The sequence below is a fragment of the Lutra lutra genome, chromosome 11 (genome assembly GCF_902655055.1).
Source record: "Lutra lutra chromosome 11, mLutLut1.2, whole genome shotgun sequence".
Classification (NCBI taxonomy): Eukaryota; Metazoa; Chordata; class Mammalia; order Carnivora; family Mustelidae; genus Lutra; species Lutra lutra.
In genome coordinates, this window is record NC_062288.1 from 70,730,870 (window position 1) to 70,753,962 (window position 23,093).

Consider the following 23,093-nt stretch of genomic DNA (forward strand, 5'->3'; position numbering starts at 1 on the left):
GCCTGATGTGGGGCTCGATCCCAGGACCCAGGATCATGACCTGAGCTGAAGGCAGAGGCTTTAACCCACTGAGCCACCCAGGCACCCTCTAAAGTAATTTCTTACCTCAGTGTACACTTCTCTATCTCTCTTAGATGGCATTTAATATTCTTTTTTAAAAAGTTATTTCTATTTGGGGAAGGACTTACTAATGGGGATTTTGAAAAAAAAAAGTGTGATGATAAAATGGTGGAATGTAATGTCTAAACACTTTTAATTAAAAAAAAAAGAGCATCAATCCTCATTTTTTCGTGAAAAAAGAAATTAACAGCTTTCAGGACCTGTGATTCTTCTCTCTGCCTTTGGATAATTACAATGTATTTTGCAGCTGATTGCAATAATTGCAATGTATTTCCCACCATTTAAAATATGTCTCCTTTTCTCCCATTACTAGACCTGGATTTCAAGTCACAACCCTCAACAATGTACTCCTGTATTTCTCCAATTTTGTACCATTTCTTCCCAATTAAACATGGTGTACCAATTTAAGAACAATTAAGTTGCACTTAATAGCATTTTATTAGATCTAAAGGCAGAGCAAATTTGAGACCACTCATGACTTTAATGTTGGTCTCAATTATAGTTTCATTAATAGTATCACTTTCATGTTTATAAATATTGAGTAAAATTGAAGTAGGATACTTAAATAATTGCACCAGCATTATAAAGGAGATAATGACATTGCCAAGATCAAATATCTGACAGTCAGAAGCACCTTGTGAAAATGGAAAATGTTTATCAGTGAAAGATGAAAGTCTACATTCAGCATAGGAAAAAGGAGATGTGTAGATGTGCACACTGGACTGAGGTGCAAGTTATCTGAAAGTCAAACATTCTAAAGCCTAGGACCACCTGAAATAGAATGTAAGGGCAAAAGGCAGGCTGCCTCAAGATGGGCCAATTTACCCTGAAGATTATTCCAAGCTAAGGGCAATCAAGACCATAAGGCTTGGGGTGCCAGGGTGGCTCAGTCAGTTGGGTGACTGACTCTTAATTTCAGCTCAGGTCATGATCTTGGGGTCCCCATGGGCTCCACACTCAGGTGGGAGCCTGCTTAGAGATTCTCTCCTTCTTCCTCTGCACCCCCCCAGCTCACATGTGTGCACACATGCACACTCCCTCTCTCTCTGCCTGTCTAAACTAAAAGGATAAATCTTAAAAAAAGAAAAAGAAAAAAGAGAGAGAAAGAAAAGAGAGAGACTGTAGGCTCAAGAGAAATTATTTTTCCTACCTTAACTACATAGAAGACTCTAAATTGGGGGTCTTTCTGAGAATAAGGGTTATTAGCAGAGATAAATTTTATCTTAGTGACCCACCTGTATGACAGAGCAAGCATCTAATTACCAAGCATTTGCTCTTACTCCTATTGCCTTATAAATTGCATTCCTTTCCTCTGAAGCCCTAGACCCAACCCCTTCCTTTTATTTTTTAAAGATTTTATTTTTTTATTTATTTGACAGACAGAGATCACAAGTAGGCCGAGAGGCAGGCAGAGAGAGAAAGGGAAGCAGGCTCCCTGCTGAGCAGAGAGCCCAATGCGGGGCTCAATCCCAGGACTCTGGGATCATGACCTGAGCTGAAGGCAGAGGCTTTAACCCACTGAGCCACCCAGGCGCCCCCCTTTCTTATTAGTTCAGGATGATGTATATACTTCATTGTGCCTGATGTCTTTGGAATTTTCATTTCTGTGTGGATTCCCCATACATAGGCTATTAAATTTGATTTTCTCCTGTTAATGGTCTCATGTCAATTTTGTTCTTAGTCCTGCTAGAAGGACCCTAGAAGGAGACAGGAATTCTTGCTCCCTGACAAAAAGAACAAACAACATGTTACGTGAGTTCACGGTTCACGGATGAATTCCATTGGATGACTATGGAGGCCTTCAAGGAAGAGGACGCGTTTGGCTAGATTCTGAGGGATAAATAAGATTCCCACAATTATTCCCAACTGAGGAGAGAGGCTGAGACATGAATATACAGTATGTCTAGGAAAATAATTTGATATGCAAACTATAGAGAGCGTGAATGATGTGGATATAAATGAGACCAGAAAACAATAGACTGAGGCCAGATCATTAGTGCCAGCAAGTTTAGACATTATTCTCTTAGTAACTGGGGGCTGAGGAAAGTTTTTGAACAGAGAGCATAATCTGTGTTTCAGAGCAATTACTCCTGAGTCCATAGGGAAAAGATGAGTCTAGAATGAGGCAGGGAGGCTAGGAGGCTAATTAGGATGTTATAATTGTCTAGTGAGAAATGAGGAAGACTTGATTGAGTGGAAAGGAAGTGTCAGGGAGGGGTAATTTTCCTCTTACCCCTCTTAGTCCTTCTGGCTGGTCTAATAATTGAATTGACACAGACAGATTAATAGGAGAGAAAGAAATTAATTTCATATATATGGAGGTCTGACAGATACAGGACCCAAAAAGCAACCAAAGCAGGCTTCTTATATACCTTTTAGACAAAACAAAAACAACAACAAAAAAAAACAATAAATTCGTGAACAACTGACAAGACAAAGAAACTTAGGCTAAGCAGAGTTTGTTCACATAGTCTTCTCTCTCTTCTCTCTTCTGATTTTTCTATCTCCTTGATAAGGATGTCACTCCATCTCCTGGCACGCATGGGAGATTCATTTCCTGCTTTCAGGGGGAGAGAAAGCAGGGTCAGGGTATCTTTCTTGCCCAGCTATTTCTCAAGTAATCTTAATTCAAAATAATCAATATGCCACTTTGGCATATTTTGGGGTGGCCTGCCCTGAGCCCCATCAGAAGGAATAAATAGGAGAGACATTTCAAAAGGAAAATTAACTGAACTTGGTGAGTAAATCAATTAAAGATGCATTTGCATGCAAGGTAGAGAATTTCTGCTAAACGGGCTTCCCATGTAGAGGCTTACTTTACTTAAGCAGTTGCAGGTAGGCAGGTGCTGGTGTTGGTGCAGAATTTTGACAATTTAGCAACATTTCTAAGTTCTCTTGTTTTTGCATCATGTTGTTGAACAACCTTCTCCTTCACAGCCGACCCGAGGCGTCATTAGCCAGAGCAGAGTCACATGGCAGCCTCTAGCCACAGCAGACACTGGGGAAGTGGGAAACAGGAATGTCTTGATTGCCTGAGATTGACCATGGTCTAGAACTAGGGGCTGATCACATTGTTTTATTTTTTGAGGAAAAAAAAAAAAGTTATTATCCTGGAATAAAGAGGCATTTGGTATTAGGTGGACAATAGCTTGCCACAATGACTAATCAGGTATATGGGGTAGAATGAGTTAACAGTGTCCCTCTAAAATGTCTGTCCAATAGCCACTTTGGGAGACAGTCTGGTGTTTTCTTACAAAACTTACCATCGGATGCAGTAATTGTGCTCCTTGGTATTTACTTGAAGGAGTTGAAACCAGATCTGCACATAAAAACTTGCATGCTGACATTTACAGCCTCTTTATGCATAACCGCTAAGCCTTGAAAGCAACCAAGATGTCCTGCTTTTTGAATGGGAAAAGAAACTGTGGTACAACTAGATAATGGTGTATTATTCAGCACCAAAAAGTAACAAGCTATCAGGCCATGAGAAAACATGGAGAAACTTAAGTGCATATTACTAATTAGAAAGCCAATCCGAGAAAACTATATACTATATGATCCAACTGTATGATATCTAGAAAATACAGAACTAGGGATATGATAAAAAGATCAGTGATTGCCAGTGAGGGTGGGGGAGAAGGGATGTATAATGGGGGAGGTTATGTATGTTGGAGGATAGAGAGTATATGAATAAAATCTCTATTTTCCTCTGAATGTTATCATGAACCTAAAATTACTCTAGAGAAATAAAACCTTAAAAAAATAAAAATAAAAATAAAAATAAAACGTCTGTCCACCCAGAACCTCAAAATAAAACTTCATTTAGAAATAAGATCTTTGGGTGCCTGGGTGGCTCAGTGGGTTAAACCTCTGCCTTCGGCTCACGTCATGATCTCAGGGTCCTGGGATCAAGTCCTACATCAGGCTCTCTGCTCATCAGGGAGCCTGCTTCTCCCCACACACCCCCCCCCCCGCCTGCCTCTCTGCTTGTTTGTGATCTCTGTCTGTCAAATAAATAAATAAAATTAAAAAAAAAAAAAGAAATAAGATCTTTGCAGATGTAAATAAGGTAAAGATCATGATGAAATCACACCAGATTAGGATGGGCCCTATACCCAATGAGCGTGTCCTTGTAAGTGTCAAAGAGGAAACCAGACATTAGTTAAAATGGTAAGGATAGGTGTTCACCAACAATAAACAATCATGATGGGGAAGAGGACCCATCATGATCTGATTTCAACCTCAACTGGTGACAGTGTCCTAATCTGTAGATTAATTTACTTGTCTACTAACAATTAAGTCCCTTGCAGGCAAGAACCTTGTCTGTCTAGTTTTCTGTCCATCCTATGCTCAGCACCTCATCTTCATACAGTAGAGGTTAGTAACAGTTTGTCCAAGCAATAAATTGTTCAATGATCCATTTCATTCAATGACCATTGAATAACTATTGGAGAATTTGTAAAATCTAATTGAAATCTTTCTCGTAATGTTACAAAACCTGGACTGGATCCTGACAGAAGAACCAAGTGGCACTCGGAGACTTTGGAGGATCAGAGGTTTATTTAACCCCGGGGGGTGGGGGTGGGGGGGCTCTGAGGAAGCTGTTCTCCAGGTCTGAGCCCCAAGCACAAGCAGGGAGGGTAATTTATACCCTTCTACTTCTGCATACTTGGTACTTCTGATGTGCGCATGGGAAATGAAGTAGGAAAAAAATACCCAGAAGGGCTTTGAGACAGGGACTGGAGTTCCCTTTCTGGTTTGGTCGGCCATCTCAGAGCACAGTTTTTTCCCTTACCATTCCCCCCTTTGATGCCCTTTTAAACACCTAGTTTAGAGGGCATCATTATCATCTATTACAATGGCCCTACAAGGCTAGTATCTGGGGAGTGGCTCGCCTGGTAACAGTGTTTTCTATGAACTTAGCAATCCATCTTTAGGTTCCTAAGGCTGCCTGATAAGCAACAACAATAAAATGTTTCTGGGAGAAGAGACATTGACGTAAAGTCCAACTCCTGAGGTGAGGGATATTGTGCTGACAATAGCCAGGGACCATGGTGAACAGATGTCCAACAGTTGGTGGGGTCTCATCAAAGGTGGAGACAGGGCAGGTCCATAGGATCTGGATGGGCTTTCCAGTGGTGTGATTCATCCAACTGGTGAGAGCCTTCTTTACTCTAAGGTAGTGGACCCATTGGGTGACACCTAAGACCTTGAGGGCAGTAGGGGTGGTTAGAACAGCAGTGTGGGGTCCTGTCCACCTTGGTTTGAGAGGGTCCTTTCTAAAGCTTCTCGGGAGATGTGCCTTCAAGTTTTTCCCAGGGCTTGGAGGTGTTGGGACATTTCTAAGTTTCCAATCTGTTCGAGGTCTCCTCTAAGCCTACTTATTACGGGGGTGGCCTGCCATAGAGCCTTGAGGTGAATTATAGCTGCGGCAATCTTTTAAATCCAGTTGACTAAAATAAACAGGATCAATGACCTCCAACAGTTATGCTCTATAGAAGTACGACATTCAGGTCCAGGCATAAGGGTAGCTGGATTTAAAGTCTGACAGGTTTTAGGTATTATTTCAGGCATATCTATCAGCATAGCCTGGTATTTAATAAGTAGGCCTCCATCATCCATTGGTGGCCTTTGGTTTCTAAGACACTCTGGACCTGATATGAAGTCACTACAGTCAGGGGCTGTCCCATAGTGAGCTTTGAGGCTCCTTTAACCAGGAGCACTGTTGTATGCTTAGCTAAAGCTTTTGTTTGCAACTGTACCTCAAAAGAGGTGGCTTCTAGGATAAATATGACTGAAAAATACCATTAAGACCTCTTTGAGGTAAAGAGTTTACATTCTAATTACAAAGGATCACTGGCAAGTGGGAGAAAACTTGTCTCAGGAGATAAGGCTATCCCCAAGTGCATTACCCAATCCAATTATAAAGAAAGTGGGGTCATCCATTATCCCCACAAGTCCATAGTTAACCCTATGGAGTGGGGTATGCTCTGATACCATGATGATAATGATTTCATTATCCCTGCCACACAGAACTGGTCAAGGTGATAAGTTATACAATTTGGGGGGAATCAATCCCATTTTCCAGTTGTCTAATCGTGTGCCATGGGGCCCAGTTATTATTATCCCCACAGAATAAAAACAAGAAGATTGTCTAAACGAGCTATTGGTGCAACTTCTCTGAAGTTTACCTCAAGTTGTCTAGCTTAGGTAAACAACAATCATTTAAAGACAATCAAATCTAGAACTTACCTCCACAAAGGTGTGTATTTAAATGTAATTTTTCTCTCTAAAATAACCCTCATTTCCAGAGATAGCCAAATTAGGACTAATTTACTTGAAAAACAAGTTCAGTTCTAACAAACCTGGCCTAATTATTTACATAAGCTCAGCAAGAACAGTGAGTGACCATATATATCTTTTAGAATCTGCTTTGGAGGAACTTTATAAGGAATCACTAGGTTGAACTTTTAGTAGCCTCTCCAGGCCAGAAGCCAAGCCATGCACTTGCCATCAGACATGCCTACAATACCTCCAAGATTTGGGCAGATTCGTCTTCATGAAGTCCCCAAAGTATCTCGAGGGTCCTGTACCTGCCAGGAAGTGACATTCTTTATTCACCTGATGAGGTTCCTGGGACCTCTCTAAGAAAGATATCAGGCCAACAGTTCCAAGAGCCTTTATGGCTCCAGGTTTCATAAAGTCAACCTTGGTTCCTTAAAGCTATCTGGTCTTATCTGAGTCTATGTATGCATGTCTTTCTCAAATACGACATTCCAGTCAAAGCCTTGGTAAAATAACCTATGTTTCCAATGGTGTCCTGTTACAAGGAGAACAGATTCTCACTAAACTTATGCAAACGACTGATTGCCCTGGAAGAAGGAATACTTACTGAGACCTTTTGAGTTTCAGAGGGTTCAGATAGAGAGAAAAGTTGAATACTTTAATTTGCTTACAAATTATTATTTTATCATGTTTCTGTATGTCGTAGAAATCTTACATTTCCTTAATCAGTAAGAGTGAATATTAAGGAACCATCAATGTTTTTCAAACAAGGATCATAAAATTTTAATCATCTTTTTGGTTCATTTAGTCCCAAGTTACTGATTCTTGTTCAGTCTGAATGTAGAGTCTTAGTTCTGGAAGTTTTTACTCATTTCAGTTTTAGGATTTTTAATATACTGAATATGTGTATCTATCCTAAAAGTCCTTTTATGACTCTCTTTGAAGATATAACTCATTTTACAATAGAATTAGAACAATTATAAATGACATACTCAGAAATGACATGGTTAATGATCTGATGGGAGAGTTCACTATGATACAATTGACAAGGAAACTCAGTTATTCTGTGATACATAACACTTCAATAGCCAGAAGCGGAACATTACATACCAAACAAGCAAGCCTAATTAGTCAACAAGACATTGTTCATGATTTAAATCTTGGGGAAGTTTGTTAAAACCTTAGACAGTTTTAAAGTACATGCCTCCACAGGATTAGGGATGTTAAAGACCTGATAAACACAAGACATAGAAACTGATTTTTCTAAGCAGGCGGAGAGAAAACAACTATTTGCATTTTCTTACCAAGAGCAGACCAACAATTGAGAATACTTTGTCTTTTTGAACAGAGAGAAAACCAACTTTCTATACCCATGTCTTTTTAAAATTCATTTCAATCTTAGTCCATCCTGATCACACCTAGAATTCATTTCCAAAGATCTCCTTCACAAACCTTCTACAACTTTCCTATGCATTCAGGTTTTGTCCCAAGCCATTTCTTTCCAAACAACCATCTCATTTGGGACAAAATTACCTTCTTTTACCTTCAACAAAATGCATTCCCATTCCTTATCTTTCTTACATATCTCCTACTTTTCCGCATACAGAGTTGATTCCCTTATTTCCATCAGTCTTAGTTACAGTTAGCAGAATTTTGCATTCTTTGGAAACCTTGATCTCTAGTGAAGACTAAGGAGTAACCAATTGTGAACTGTTACACCAGAATTCTTTTTTTTTTTTTTAAGATTTTATTTATTTGATAGAGATCACAAGTAGGCAGAGAGGCAGGCAGAGAAAGAGGGGGAAGTAGGCTCCCTGCTGAGCAGAGAGCCCGATGATGAGGGGCTTGATCCTAGGACCCTGGGATCATGACCTGAGCCGAAGGCAGAGGCTTTAACCCACTGAGCCACTCAGATGCCCCTACACCAGAATTCTTAAATGGCAAATCTGTGAATCAGTTAAGTACAAAACATGTTTACCAACAGATTTATATATCCTCAGTTCTTTGCAGTAAGTCAAAAGCACAAACCTATGTCCAGCAATCAATGCTTTAGCACTTTATCCAGTTTGGAAAAACCCAGATGTCCAAAAAATTTGATTCCATTTGTCATCCAAGCAAAACTTTAAAGTTTCAGGTTACCAAAGACTTTGAAAACTATTTTAACAATTACCGATGAAAACTTTGAAGAGACAATTTACTACTTTAGTCATCTTTTTACTAACAACTCAACAGAGATAACACGAGGTTATTTGACCTTCAGTAAACTTTGATAGAATAAAAGTTTCACGTTTACCACAGATAACTTAAAAGATACATCTGTCTTAACTAAACCAACAAACTTAGTTTAAATGCTGAATTATGTTCCATCTGGATCCTCTCCATGGTCAACTTTCATGGGGAAATCTGGAGAGGTTCGTATTCTATACTGAGCATGCTCTTCTTGCTCCTTGACAGTGAAGGGAGGAGCCATGGTGCTTGAGGCACCGAGGACTGTCTAGAAGCCAGTATTGCAGGCTGCACCCAAGGTGGTGCAGAAACAGGAGAAGGGGTTTGGGGAGGCAGAAGACACAAAGTGCTTCCAGAGGGCAGAGAAAGGGTTCCCCAGTTCAGGAGCTCATCAGCTCCAAAGGAGCAGACGCCATGTTTTCCCACCAACAAGGGGGGGATAGCAGTCCATGTCCGGCCAGATAAGGCAGGGAATTTCCCAAAACAAAGGGAGTTTCGGCAGATGCTTGGGAACGTTCCTTAAAGTCCCCATCCTGAGGGACACCTGGGATCGTGCCCTTTCGGGGGTTCCTGACCTTAAGGACCTCCCCCTACCTCCATCAGAGTCCCTACCTGTGAGGCCTCTAAGAGGTGTCTGGGAAGTGATCAATTACCCCTTCCACCTTCACTGATGGGCCTGACTGGGTCCTGGGACCCCAGGCCTTACCAGAATCCAATGGTGGGACCGGGTCTTCCCGGCCAAATCTCCTTTGAGTCTGGGTGGGAACATCATGACAGACCAGCCTGAGGCAGCCGGGGAAAGACAGCATAAGATTAGGCAGGGCGCGCCTTCTCCCTGAGAATCCCTCCTTCCACACTGTCCCGCCATTGGCCCCAAACCTGTGGCAACAGTGGGCCAGCACGGTTGGGTTTCCCGGTCAGGGAACCAAATGTTACTGAACCTGGACTGGATCCTGGCGGAAGAACCAAGCGGCACTCCGAGACTTTGGAGGATCGGAGGTTTATTTAACACCAGGGGTCCCAGCGGAGGCTGTTCTCCAAAGTTCTGAGCCCTGAGCACAAGCAGGGAGGGTAATTTATACCCTTCTACTTCTGCATACTTGGTACTTTTGGAGCATGCCGTGTGTGCAGGAAATGGGGTAGGAAAGAAGAACTGGAAAGGCTTTGAGACAGAGACTAGAGTTCCCTTGCTGGTTTGGTCCGCTATCTTAGAGTACAGTTTTCCCCTTATCATTTTGACTTTGAACTAGGCGTTTCAGTATTAGCTGTATTGATGTAATCATATGATTATGATTAACATAACATAGGATGCTCTTATAGGCTTGGCTATCTCTAGGGGAGATGACAAAGCTCCCCTTTCTGAATATTCATCCTAACCCTAAATAAAAGGAACCCACTCATCTCTGCTAAGGAAGTAAAGGCTTTGGAAATTATCCTCATATTTGCTGCAAATCAAGTTTCCTTTGTGTGACACTTCCACGTGCTGTAGTCTCTAACTCACCAAACAGCATAACTACCTGAAAAGAAGATAATACCTTGTATCACTACATTAGCATACTCATTTTTATCCCATTTCTGCTATTCAGGGCTGCTTTGACACAGGAATAACATAACAATGTTATCATGCACACAGAAAAAGACTGATCTACTCACTGGGTTCAGGAAAGGTTACCCCAAAATATGACAACTTGATGTCTTAAATATTTTGAGCTGAAGGAATTTGGGAAAAGGCACATACGGGAGAGACTTCCTGAACTTCCCCTGCAACAGGCCATCCAATGTTCTGTGAGAGGTGCCCTCCCTCTCATGCAGGCAGGCCAGGTCTGTGGACCCAGAGGGGGTCTGGGAGGATGAGTCTAGAGGGGCTTTGGCTACGCATAGGACAGGAATCAAATAGGAGGCAGTGACAGGTGAGAGCAGAGTTCACTGAAGATACAGAGAGAGCACAAGTACAGACGAGTGGGAGACTCAGAAAGGAAAGGAGAGAGAGTCTGATCTTTGCTCAGGGTTGAGGTTTTTATTGAGGACTGTGGTCTGGGATATGTGTCCTTTTGTGCATCCAGGAACTGGTTAGAACAAGGACAAGGGCCCAGGTGTCCTCCATTAAGTCACTTATTTCTTGGAGCCGTGGGATCTTGGTACCTAGATGTCTAGCACCAGTGGTCTGGAATAAGCACAGGACAGCTGCATCTGGTCATTCTTGCCTGGTTCCTCCTTAGATGTTATCTATTCCACTGAAAGTCTCTAAATAAATCATTAACTCCTAGCCCTTTACAAGGACATATATTATGAGTCAAGTGTAAGGTGGGAGTGCAGGTCCCAGCAAGAACAGAAGCAGGAGAAGGAGGAAAAAGCAGATTTTTAAGGAGTCCTTCAGCTTCCTTATCTTACCTACACCTGGAGGAAAGGAGTATCTTTATCTCCAAAGATGAAGGACCCAGAAAGAAATCTGAATGAATAGGCTTTACAAGGTACCCACTTCTTCCTCAGTGTGCTACACTTAGCTCATACTCTACCCTGTTTTAGCTTTCCATGACTTCCCACTCTTCATCACACATAGCATTGAAACACTCAGATGAAACCGTTTCTTTGAGTCATCGTTTCTTTGTGTAGACTCCAGGTTACATAGAACTGTAAGGGCTTATTTAACCAGAGCAGCTCCATCCGGTTAAACAGTGATTTTGTTGTTTATGCAGTAAAACTTAAACTGTCCCTGCCCCCCACCCCCAGGAACTTACTTAAAAGTAAGTCCGGGAAACCAGTCCCAGGTAACAGAGCCCAAATACAAGGGTGGGTCAGGCCAGGTGGAGACATCCAATCAGTGGGGCGTGCATACTGTCTCCCTAGCTACCAAGGAGTGCTGGCCCCACCTTTTGGGCTCCTTTTGGGCGCCAATTCTGACCAATTCTGACCATAGGCTAGTTCAAATATCTACTATAGGGTAAATTGTAATTCAATTGGTCATTCGTGTGTGACCTAGCATGACTGTGCAGCTTTCTCTGTGTGTTACAATCTCATTGGCTACCTGTGTGTGGCCAGGCTCAACCACATGGCCTTTGCCCTTTAAAAGTTAGTCTGTGAGGCTGTGAGTCTGTGAGGCTGTTAGTCTGTTAGTCGCCCTCTCTGTAAGAGGTCAGTTTGATTCTCCATGCCTGGCGTGAAATAAAGCTTTGCTTGACTTTCACTTTGTATCAATCTCGTTCCTTTGATTACGGACCCAACAGAACTTTCATTAAATAAATGTGTATGCTTTTCTTTCCTTAGTATGTCTTTTGTTGAAGGGTTCCCAATAGAGAACTTAGAAAGGTAGAAGAAAAAGACAATTTTCCTCCCTACACTGCAGTAAAGTTGAAGTTTGTTTCATGTAAATTTTCATTTTCTAATATATTCCATATAGAGGACGTCCATGTTGAGAAATCAGCTGTGTTTCAAATTGATCCCTCTATCAGGATACTTAAAAGGATGTGGGAAATGAAAACCTAAGAGAATATTTGTGTTATTAAGAGTTTCCAAACCAAAATACAAAAGAGCCTTATTTAATGTAACGCCTTTCACATTGCTTTCTTCTGCCATCTTTCCAGATATACATTGGCTCAGAGAGGACAGCAACAAAGGAAGAATATGTAAACATTTAAATCATCTCTCACTTGCCATCTCTGACTATTCACAGTGCTGAAATCAGAAAGGATGGGATCACTTTTCCATTTCTCTAAGGTCACCAAGGACAGACAAGCTCAGGACATACTGTATTTGTCAGAAGCAAAAGAGAGGTCTGGGGAGGTGGCAGTGACAAATCTGTTCCAGGCTGAGCTCATTTTACTGAAGAATGTGTGTCCCCTTCTGACATTTATCAAAAGAAATTCAATTTTATAAAAAGAAGGATGTCAAATAATAGTACATAGCTAACACTCATTCTGCTGCTGTCAGAAGGCCAGATGGGGGCAAAAGGAAAAGGGTAGATGGAAGAGAAAGTCATGCCTGCAAGAAACAAAAAACCAAAGAGGGTGGAAGGGCAGGGCTAATGTACTTAGAGGTTTAAATACATTTCTCATTAAATCACCTCTCTTGAGATTCACATTAGTGTGTGGTTCACACTGTGGCATAGTGTTTTTTCATTTTCTCTAGATATAAGGAATGACACAAAGTGAGTGATTGTTGGGATTTGGTTTGTTTGGTTTTGAGTTTTTTAATGCTTTTTTTTGTTTTGTTTTGGGGTGGTTTTTTTGTTTGTTTGTTTGTTTGCTTTGTTTTGTTTTGGTTTTGGTTTTTCTGCTGCATCACAGAAGAAAGCTAATGAAACCTGGTAAAAATCCACCCTACAAGGTACAGTGAAGTGCCCCCTGCGGGCAAGCAATCAATATTTCTTGGGGTGGTGATGATGATTTGTCTCTGGCAGAAAAGGATATGCTGGGTCAAAAAAAACCCCCAAAACCCAAAAGTTGTGACAGAGGTGGCAGAAAAATAAAAGTCAGATTAAGGTCAAGGAAGGAATTCTATTAGGAACTAATGATGAAGCTGACAAAATACTATAGCAAGTAATAGTGTTTTACCATACTGCATAAAAATATTGCATTAAGGTACAAATTAAATCTCTTTCTCGGTAAGGGGTTTCTGCAGGACATAAGCAATTAGACTGCTGTCTAGAGAAGGCAGAAAACTTGATTAACAGATCCAAAAAGACAGCATAGGGAAGATGGGTTTAACACCAGGAGGTGAAACACCAACTGTTATGCAAATTGACTTTTCCCAAAATGTTGGATAATTTCAATCAAGGACTGAGATATACTTCTTCTTCTTCTTTTTTTTTAAACATCACTGTTTTCTGGGCTTCAACTCTACTCAAAGGAGTTTCTTATTAAGTAAATGCTACTCATGCATGTGTCCCAGTCAGTCTCCGGAGGACACTACAGAAGATTTAAACCTAACAGGTTTTTGCTCCTTTTCTTTAAATTTCCAAATATTCAAAGTGTCTGAGCTAAGGATGGCTGAGCAGGCAGCTTGGGGGGTTTGATGAAGGGCACTGCAGGCCCTAGCTGTGAACTGCATGACTCTGCAAAGTGCCTGTTTTGCAATCCAAGGCAGTCTTATTTAGAATAGGGACTGGAGAAGATGCTCAAATTGGTCCATGACAAAACACTACAGTGCATTTCTCCCATGAATAGGGTGTTAGATGCTAAGCCCAGAGATATTAAACCAGGAATCCAGGAAAAATCATAACTATTAATACTCTGCCCAAACTTGTACTTTCTGTCTTTGAGAGTGTCAAATTCAAGGTCCTGAAAGTTTTGCAGAGTATTTTAAAAATGTATCCATTTCCAAGTATCTCTCCTTGAACAAAAATAAATCAAGCTCAATAGCATATAAACCAGAATTTTCTGTTCCTTCTTAGAAGATTTTGGAAGAATTAATGTCCTATAGGATGATCTTCTACATGGCATTAATATTGTCATTTTGAAAAGCTTTATGACCAGCCCAGCTTTCAAGGTTTGAAAATTTGCACTGGGCTGGCCACAAATATTTGCATAAATCCTCTGGAATATCGGGAATAAATAATAAGTGATAAAATAAACTAAGTAAGTTAACAGACATTTCAACCCTTCCTATCAGGGGTGGGCAAACTTGGCGTTCTGTACAGCCTTTCAAAACTACTCAGGTCCACTGTGTGACAAAAAAGCACCCAGGGACAAGGCTGACACAGGGGCGTGGCCGTGTGCCCGTAAAGAGTTCTTTACAGTAATGGGCAGTAGATTTTGACCTGTAAGCTGTAGTTTGTGGGGCCCTGCTTCATTTCATCATTTTTCCCTTCATCTCTTTTCATTCATCCTCCATGTGAAAGTCACAGTCTTACACTCAAAATGCAGCAAAGCTGTGGCTATGGGCCAAAAACATTGTAAACAAAGATTGCAGGGGGGAACCTGAGCATCAGTTAAAAGTCTGTGCTGAATCATTAATGAAATGTACACTGGGAAACATTAGTGCTACAAATCCATTTCCTCCCCTGCTGCTTGACTGATTTTTTTTTTTAAATGCAAATTTGATTGTGGAATTCCCTAACTTAAAATGCTTCACCTGCTGCTGAGGGCCCTGGTTCTTTGGTTCCTCCATGGTGTGATCCTGTTTTCCTCCCCTACCTCATCTGGCTGCCCTTCCTTACCTCCCACACCCCTCTTCCTGCTCCAGCTCCTGGAAGGAATTGTCATTTCCAGAATGAAGTCCGCTGTCTTGCTTTCCGCCCCGTGGCCTTGTTACTCACTCTCCCTGAATCTCCCTGTCGACATCTTTGACCTTGCTCGCTCCTTGAGGATTCAGCTTAGGTGTCTTAGGTGACTTTGACTCCCAGAGTGTGGTCCTAAGACATCCTTTGCATACCTGTATTATAATAAATATTCTCACCGCTCTCTATAGGTGCTTATTTCCTTATCTACTGCCCCAGATAAACTCAAAATTATTGAATGCTGAGACCATTCAATTTTCTTTATTGAATTTTCTTACTGCATTTTCTTTAAACATGGTGCCTACCACATGGAGAACAACCCATGAGTGATCATGAAATCAACCAATCAATTAATTAAGTGATCTTTGGGCCTCTTCACTTCAGCCTATAACTTCAATTGTTCCCAGCTACAAGCAATTTACTTTCTTTTGCGTATTATCTATAATGATGCCCAAACAACTAATAGAGAAATGGAAAAAAAAAATCAGTTAAATGGGTAGCTCAATATCACATAAAGGGGAAAAGTATTAATAAAACCACTTTGCATTTACCACATAAGTAGAAATCTTTTCTCAACTGCTAGTTCTGTGAGAGCCAGGTTTTTTCTGAAGAGCAATTAAACATTTATGGGGTCTACAGGAGACATGAACAGCAGCTAAATAAAGACATCCAGAAGAACAGACTGTAGAAAAAGTAAATTTGTGTTTCAGCAGAAAGCCGTGCGTGATCTACGTATAGTATATATCCTTCTGGGTTATTAGAGTCTAGCCTTTCAAAATCTTTGAACTACTTTACAACTCTTTGTAAAAGTAGAGAGACAAGCACATTCTGTCTGCTCTGGAGAATTTCAATAGACTTCCCATTCTCTCATGTGAACAGTGGTTTTGGTTCCGTTGGCAATTCCGTTTCCTGACTCCGTAGAAATTTGTGCCTTTTGACTTCTATAAGCCCTATTATAACATCTACCTGGTTCCTTCCTTGAATGAGTAACATAAAATCTTTAACACATGCTCATTTTTATATCCATATGAGAGTCGTGATTTTACCTTTCTCAGAAAATTATCTTTTAACAGTGTTTGAGGTTCCGCTGAGGTGCCCAGTGGATTTAACTACCAGAGCCAGGAAAACTTCATAAGCCGAGAAGCACACTCCGTAGGCAGTGTATGCCCAAGTTGATTTTTCCTTGATTCTGAAAAGTGAATCCAAAATCGCAATAGAATTTTGCTCACTGCTTTTCTAATTTTAAGTTTCCTCTCTGCCTGTTTTATATTTTGGGTTTGGGGTTTCGATTGTTTGCGGTGCTTAAAAAAAAGGGGGGGGTGCCTGGGTGGCTCAGTTGGTTAAGCAACTGCCTTAGGCTCAGGTCATGATCCTGGAGTTCGGGGATCGAGTCCCACATCAGGCATCCAGCTCCAAGGGCAGTCTGCTTCTCTCTCTGAACTACTCCCCTCTCGTGCTCTCTCTCACTATCTCTCTCTCAAAGAAATAAATAAAATCTTTAAAAGAAAAAAAAAAAACAAAGGCCCAAAATGCTGTTACTTAGGTTAAGAAGTAAGTTAACCTAAACTTAATACCTAACTTAACTGTAGTTTCAACCCCCGCTTCAGGAATGTAACCTTTAACCGGGTTATTTCCTGATCAGCACTGGGAAATTTACTGATAAGCCCTTCCTGTTCACCGTGGCAGGGTGACCTGGCCTTCGCTAATAATTTCCTTTTTTCTATACCCTACGTACCTTTAAGAACCTTTCCTGTAGCCCTTTGGAGCTCCCCTCTCGTTGCTATGCAGGATGCTGCCTGATTCATGAATTGATTAATAAAGCCAATTAGATCTTTTAAATTTCCTCAGTTATTTAACTTTTGTTATTTAACAGTAGCCAATACATTATTTTCCAGTAATTAATGGGAATTTGGTTTTATGATCTGATTATTTGAAGATCTCTGTAAGTGGATTAATAGTTGACAGAGATCTCTGCTGGAAGAGAGATGGCAGAAAATCTGGTGTTTCAGTCTTTTCTGTTTGTCTATTTTGAGATCAAATTAACTAAGAATTTTGTGCCCACTGGGAAGGTGATATCTAAATTGATGAGTTTTATATTTCTCTGTTTACACTCGACCCATGGCTAAAATTTCAGATTGCAAGTTGAAAGCTTTCTTCCTCTCTCTCAGTGTGTGTATATGTTACTATAATTCAGAAAAACCTTTCTCTCACACTCTGTGAGTATGTAATATTTTCTTACTTTCAATAGTGTTAATAAACTAGATTATAAAGTCTCTGAAATTAAAGAAATTTTATTTTGATTGACTTATAAAGTTAAACACATATCACTAAAATAATCCCAAAAGTCTCAGAAAATAAGGAAATTGAATTCCTCATATTTTCAATGTGATGGATTTAAAAAGTATTCAGCCCAGAAATGTTTAAGAATGCACTTTCACAGAATTTACTAAATGAGACAAATTAGGATTACTTGTTTTATTTTTTAAAAAATAGCTATGTCTTCTCTGCTTTGTTAGTGATATATACATATACATATATATAAATATATATGTATATAAAAGAGTAAATTTTTACTTGGATATATGCTTTCTAATCTTAAACAGATTTACTGGTTGAAGTTTCTTATGTTACTTCTATTTAATGTTTAAGATTATGAAATATGCAAATTTGTATTTACCCAAATTAAATCATTATTCTGATCAACTCCATTTCAACAGTAATTACATTTTGTCATTTGTCAGTTTGAAGACAATTTACAAGATCTATAGTTAACTTAAAACCTTAGGCTAATACTAACTTGAGCTAATTAAAGGACATTCATTTGATAATTAGTATGATAGCAAGTATCTCAAGATAGTACGATAGAATACTGAAATACTGATTAGTGATCATAATTTTAAGTTTATATCCATTTGCTTCTCATTTTTATGAGGCTATCTCTTGGGTCCATAATGAGTAGGCTCATTTCTGCCACTTTGGGAAATGTATATAAATGATGGCAAGTGGCTGTAGAGAGAGCCGCGTTATGTGTATTCATGAGCTCTTCGACTGTGCTACAAAAGGCTGATGTGTGACTGACAGACAATTAGCCCCTCCCCAGTTTTCTCTGTGAATTAGAAGTTTGTTACTTTTTTTTTTTAAAGATTATTTATTTATTTATTAGAGAGAGTGAGCACTGGCAGACAGAATGGCAGGCAGAGGCAGAGGGAGGAGCAGGCTCCCGGCTGAGCAAGGAGCCGGATGTGGGACTAGATCCCAGGACGCTGGGATCATGACCCTAGCCAAAGGCATTGGCCCAACCAACTGAGCCACCTACGTGTCCCAGAAGTTTGTTATTTTTATTATAAGTTAGAATTAATGTGGTTTAGATCATACTTAGGAGCCATAGTTTTAGAGAACTTCAGCTGTGTATGTACTTCTGTATTTTTTAAGGAAGAGTAGTTTTGTCCAAAGGAAGTAGGTCATCTTTGGTGTCCAAACTCCTTTGTGTTCTTCAAGTCAACAGAGGACCCCCAAAGAACTAAAATCTTCTATGAAATCTCTCAGAGGGCTCCTTTGAAATCACAAAGATTTATTCTTTCATGTCATAGAAAGGGAGGTGCTAGAAAAAAAAAAAAAAGCAGGTTTATTTGATATACTATTATTGTTCAGTTGTCTAGGAAGAGTTGTCAAGTCCAGAAGAGATGCTTAGCCTATCCTAGGTAAAACTTACATGAGTAAAGTCTTGTTAATACAAACATTTCAGAAATTGAAGTCAGACTGTGAAGTTCCTAGAGATTTGTTAATGCCCTCACTGCCCAAAATGTGTTTCCATTTATCAGAGTCCTGATAATATCTTTGCCTAATATCAGGCAACAACAGTCTGAATGAATCAGATTATCAGATGAATGAATGGTCAGTCATTCTTTCAATTATTCTTCTTACATAATAGCTTCATTGAGATATCATTCGTGTACTGTAAAGCTCAACCATTTAAAGTGTACAATTCAGTGATTCTTGGTGTATTCTGCAAACATCAGCACAATCCATTTTAGAACATTTTTATCACCTCGGAAAGAAATCTGGCACCCATGAGCAGTCACTTCCCATTGTTCCAAAAACTCACCAACTTGAATTTGCCTATTTGGGACGTTTCATACAAATGGAATCATATAATATATGAGGTTATTTTTTCTTGTGATTGTCTTCCTTTTTGTGATTGGATTCCCTTCCTTCCTTGTGATTGTGCTTTATTTCTTGCTATTGTCAAATACGATTCCATTGTATGAATATAACACTATTTATCTTCTCAGTTGATGAGACTTAGTGTTGTTTTCCACTTTTTGGAATGCTGCTATAATCACTCATGTACAAGTGTTTGTGTGGACAGATGTTTTCATTTCTGTTTGGTATATACCTAGAAGTAGATTGGCTGGGTCGAATGGTAATTCCATGTTAACTGTTTTTAAGGTAGCTCTGTGTTTAACTGCCAAGCTGTTTTCCAAATGGCTGCACCATTTTATATTCCACTAGCAGTGTATCAGGGCTCCAATTTCCCCACCTCTTTGCCAGCGGTTTTATTATCTGCCTTTTGATTATTGCCATCGTAATAGGTATAAAGTGGTATAACCTCATGATGTTGATTGACATTTCCCTGATAGGTAATGATGTTGAGCATCTTTTCATGGGTTTACTGGCTATTCATATATCTTTTTTGGAGAAATATTTATTCACATCTTTTGCCCATTTTTAAATTGCATTATTAATTTTTATCATTGAATTGTAAGACTTCTTTATATATTCTAGCTCCAAGTCCTTCATAAAATACATGATTTGCAAATATTTTCTCCCCTTCTGTGTGTTGTCTTTCCATTTCCTTGATGGTGCCCTTTGAAGTAAATTGTGATAAAGTCCTATCAAATTCTTCTTTTACCATTTGTGTTTTTGGGGTCATACCTAAGATGGGTTTGCTTAACCCAAGGTCACAGAGATTTGCCTCCTAAGAGTTTTATTGTTTCAGCTCTTATTTTTAGGTCCATAATCTATTTTTGGTCACTTTTGTGTATAATGCAAGAAAAGAGTCCAACTTTATTCTTTTGTATATGGACACCCAGGCATTATATTTGAGAATGATGCTAATTTAATTAAATATGACCACATACTTAAAAAAAAAAAAAAGCTTTATTCACTTATTTGGGGTTGGGGGAGGAGCAGAGGGAGAGAGAATCCTAAAGCAGACTCCCTACTGAGCTTGGAGCCCAACCCAGGGCTTGATCCCAGGACCCTGAGATCTTGACCTCAGCTGAAATTATGAATTGACCACTTAACCGACTGAGCCACCCAGGCACCCCATGACCATGTACTTTAAACAAGGTTACGTTATAGACTTCATGCACAGGTGTTTACAAAGCCCTATTAAGCAAACTGTCCTGGTACCTGGCTAAGAGGGTTCCCAGTCTTCCAAGTGAGTATGGAGGGTCACTTCCTGGTAGGTCCAGGAATGTCAGGGTATTTTGTGGAACTGGAAAAGAGAGGAATTTGCCCAGATTTATAGACAGTGCAGGTGAAATCTAGTGGTGAGTTCTCACCCCAGTCTCCTAATGTCAGAATAGCAAATAACAAGGGGCTTTTAAAAGTCCATTCTGAGATTCCTTATAAAATCTTCCTGGAAAGCAAACTTAAGAATACCTCTATGGTCAAGCAGTGTTTCCTATTTAAATAACCAGGCCAAAATTCACTAATACCAATCTTATTTTGTAGTCAGGAATAATCTTTTGAGATTATTTTTGATCAAAAGGGAAGAGACCATAGAAAATACTATGTTTCAGTGGAAAATTGTGCAGTATCTACATATGGCATAAACTTCAGTGTTATCAAACTCTAGCTTTTCCTAGTCTTTGAACTATTTTACAACTCTTTAAAAATTGATAGACAGTACATTCTGTCTTGTCTGATGGAGTTTCAACTGACTTCCTTCCTCCCTTAGGAAAACACCACTATGTCCTCCATTTGCAATTCCATTGCTTGACTCCACAGAGATATGTGCCTTTGACTTTTCATTGAACTAGTATAACATCTGCCTGCTTCCCCGGTCAAATAAGTAAGTAAAATATTTAAAATATGTTCATTTTTACATTGGATGAGAGCCATGATTTTACCTTTTGGGGGGGTGGAATTATCTTTTCACAAAACATTTCAAAGTGAGATGGAGATGAAAATCAGGTTGGTGAGAAAGAGACAAAGGTAAGAGCACAGGTGTTGGTTGTGTCTCATTTGGACAATGTATAGATAATGAATAAAACCTCAGAGAGGTTGAATTGTCCAAAGTGATAGAACTAGAAAATAGGGGTGAGATGAAGGTGAAAGATAAACAATAATTAATGGAAAAATAAATGAAAATGACCAAAAACATGTGCATGAGTGGTCAATCCCGTAATAGTCTTAAATCCCCAAATAAAAAGTAAGATCTATCTTTTCTCATCTGAGAGTGGCAAACACATGAAAGAGTGATACTAACCGGTACAAGCAAGTGAGTGGCAGGAAAAAGCAAACTCCTGCTTTATGAGTGAGCATTCATTAGTCTCTTTAGGAGACTAATCAGTAATATTTATTAAGATTTAAATGTGGATAGTCTTTAATGAGCAATTCTACTTTTGGGTATTTAACCAGTGAAAGGCTTGCACAAGTAAGTGATGATATATGTCCAAGGATGTTTATTTCCAGTATTGTTATAATAGAAAAGCTTCAGAACAACCTAAATTCTCATCAGTAAGGAGTTGCTTCAGAACAGATTATATAGAATAATGCATTTTTTTTGTTTAAAAGCCATATATATAAAGTGGTAATCTTGGAGGGATGGAACTACGGGAGTCCTTTGATCTATGTTTTTTATATGTTTGCATTACTTTTAGAAAATGCAAGAATAATATATGGGACATATAATTATCAGAGAATCAAAACTTGATGCAGTATCTTTTCCACTACTCCATGATGAACCATATCATACTAATTAACTAGTTTTTTTAAAAGCTTATCAATGAGATTGGGGAGTGTTATAGAAAAGCATTCTGGATTTGACCTACATAGGATGGAGAGCGGTCATTACTCTCTGAGAAGATTTGCTATGGATATGCTCAATATCTAGGCAAAGATTTAATAAAAATCCATACATCCTGCTCAAATCATTCATTCAACCATTTACCTAACCAACTAACAAATGTCTTTGGGCAAATAACCAGGAGAATTTTACCCAAATGATTTTGAACAGCTTATAGACTGTGGAAAAATGTATGCGTGTACATAAGTTTGTATAAACACATACATATTTTTTTTAAGATTTTATTTATTTATTTTGACAGACAGAGATCACAAGTAGGCAGAGAGGCAGGCAGAGAGAGAAGGGGAAGCAGGCTCCCCGCTGAGCAGAGAGCCCAATGTGGGGCTCGATCCCAGAACCGTGGGATCAGGACCTGAGCCGAAGGCAGAGGCTTCAACCCACTGAGCCACCCAGGCGCCCCAACATATATTTTTTTTAATGGAAATGTCTAGATGTCTTTTGGCTGTAGTGCCCCCTGAGGAATTAAGTTGCTAGATGATAAATTAATGCTAACTGACCCTGGATACACATCATGTAAATATTCACTTAGGAATAAAAATAATTCAAATGGAATGAACATACAGTATATTAATTTGTGGAGTTAACTGATTTCAAACTGCTTAGACTATGAATTTCAAAATGCGCTAATTTGAGGTAGAACATTTAGTAGGTGCGTAGCATATTACCATTTTAAAAATTTAGATCATAAGTTACAGTAAGAGCTATGTGAAATAGATTTGATCAGGCAACAAAACCAATCTCATCGTTCAGTCTTCATAAATACCATGGAAAATAATAGTAATTAACTTTTACCACAGGCTTAGTGCATTGGGATTATTTCCATCAGTTGTACCTCCAAGCAGTCCAGTGGGGTAGGTTATGATTATCCTGGTTTAACAGGGCTAACTTGGAGCGTGGAGTAAGAAAAGGATTGACTCCAGATAAGCCATGGAGTCAAAGCCAGTATCCAGACCAAAATCCTGGAGGACAGCTCCCTCATATCATTAGCATTTACCAAGCCATATTTTGGTGTCTTTAACTTATTGAAAATAATTTTGAAAAAATAAATCACACACATGCACATGTGAGTCCCTCAACAAGGCTGTGTATAGACAAAGTCACGTAATAGTCTTAGCTTCCACCCCAAATTCATTCCTTGTCCAGTATACATAG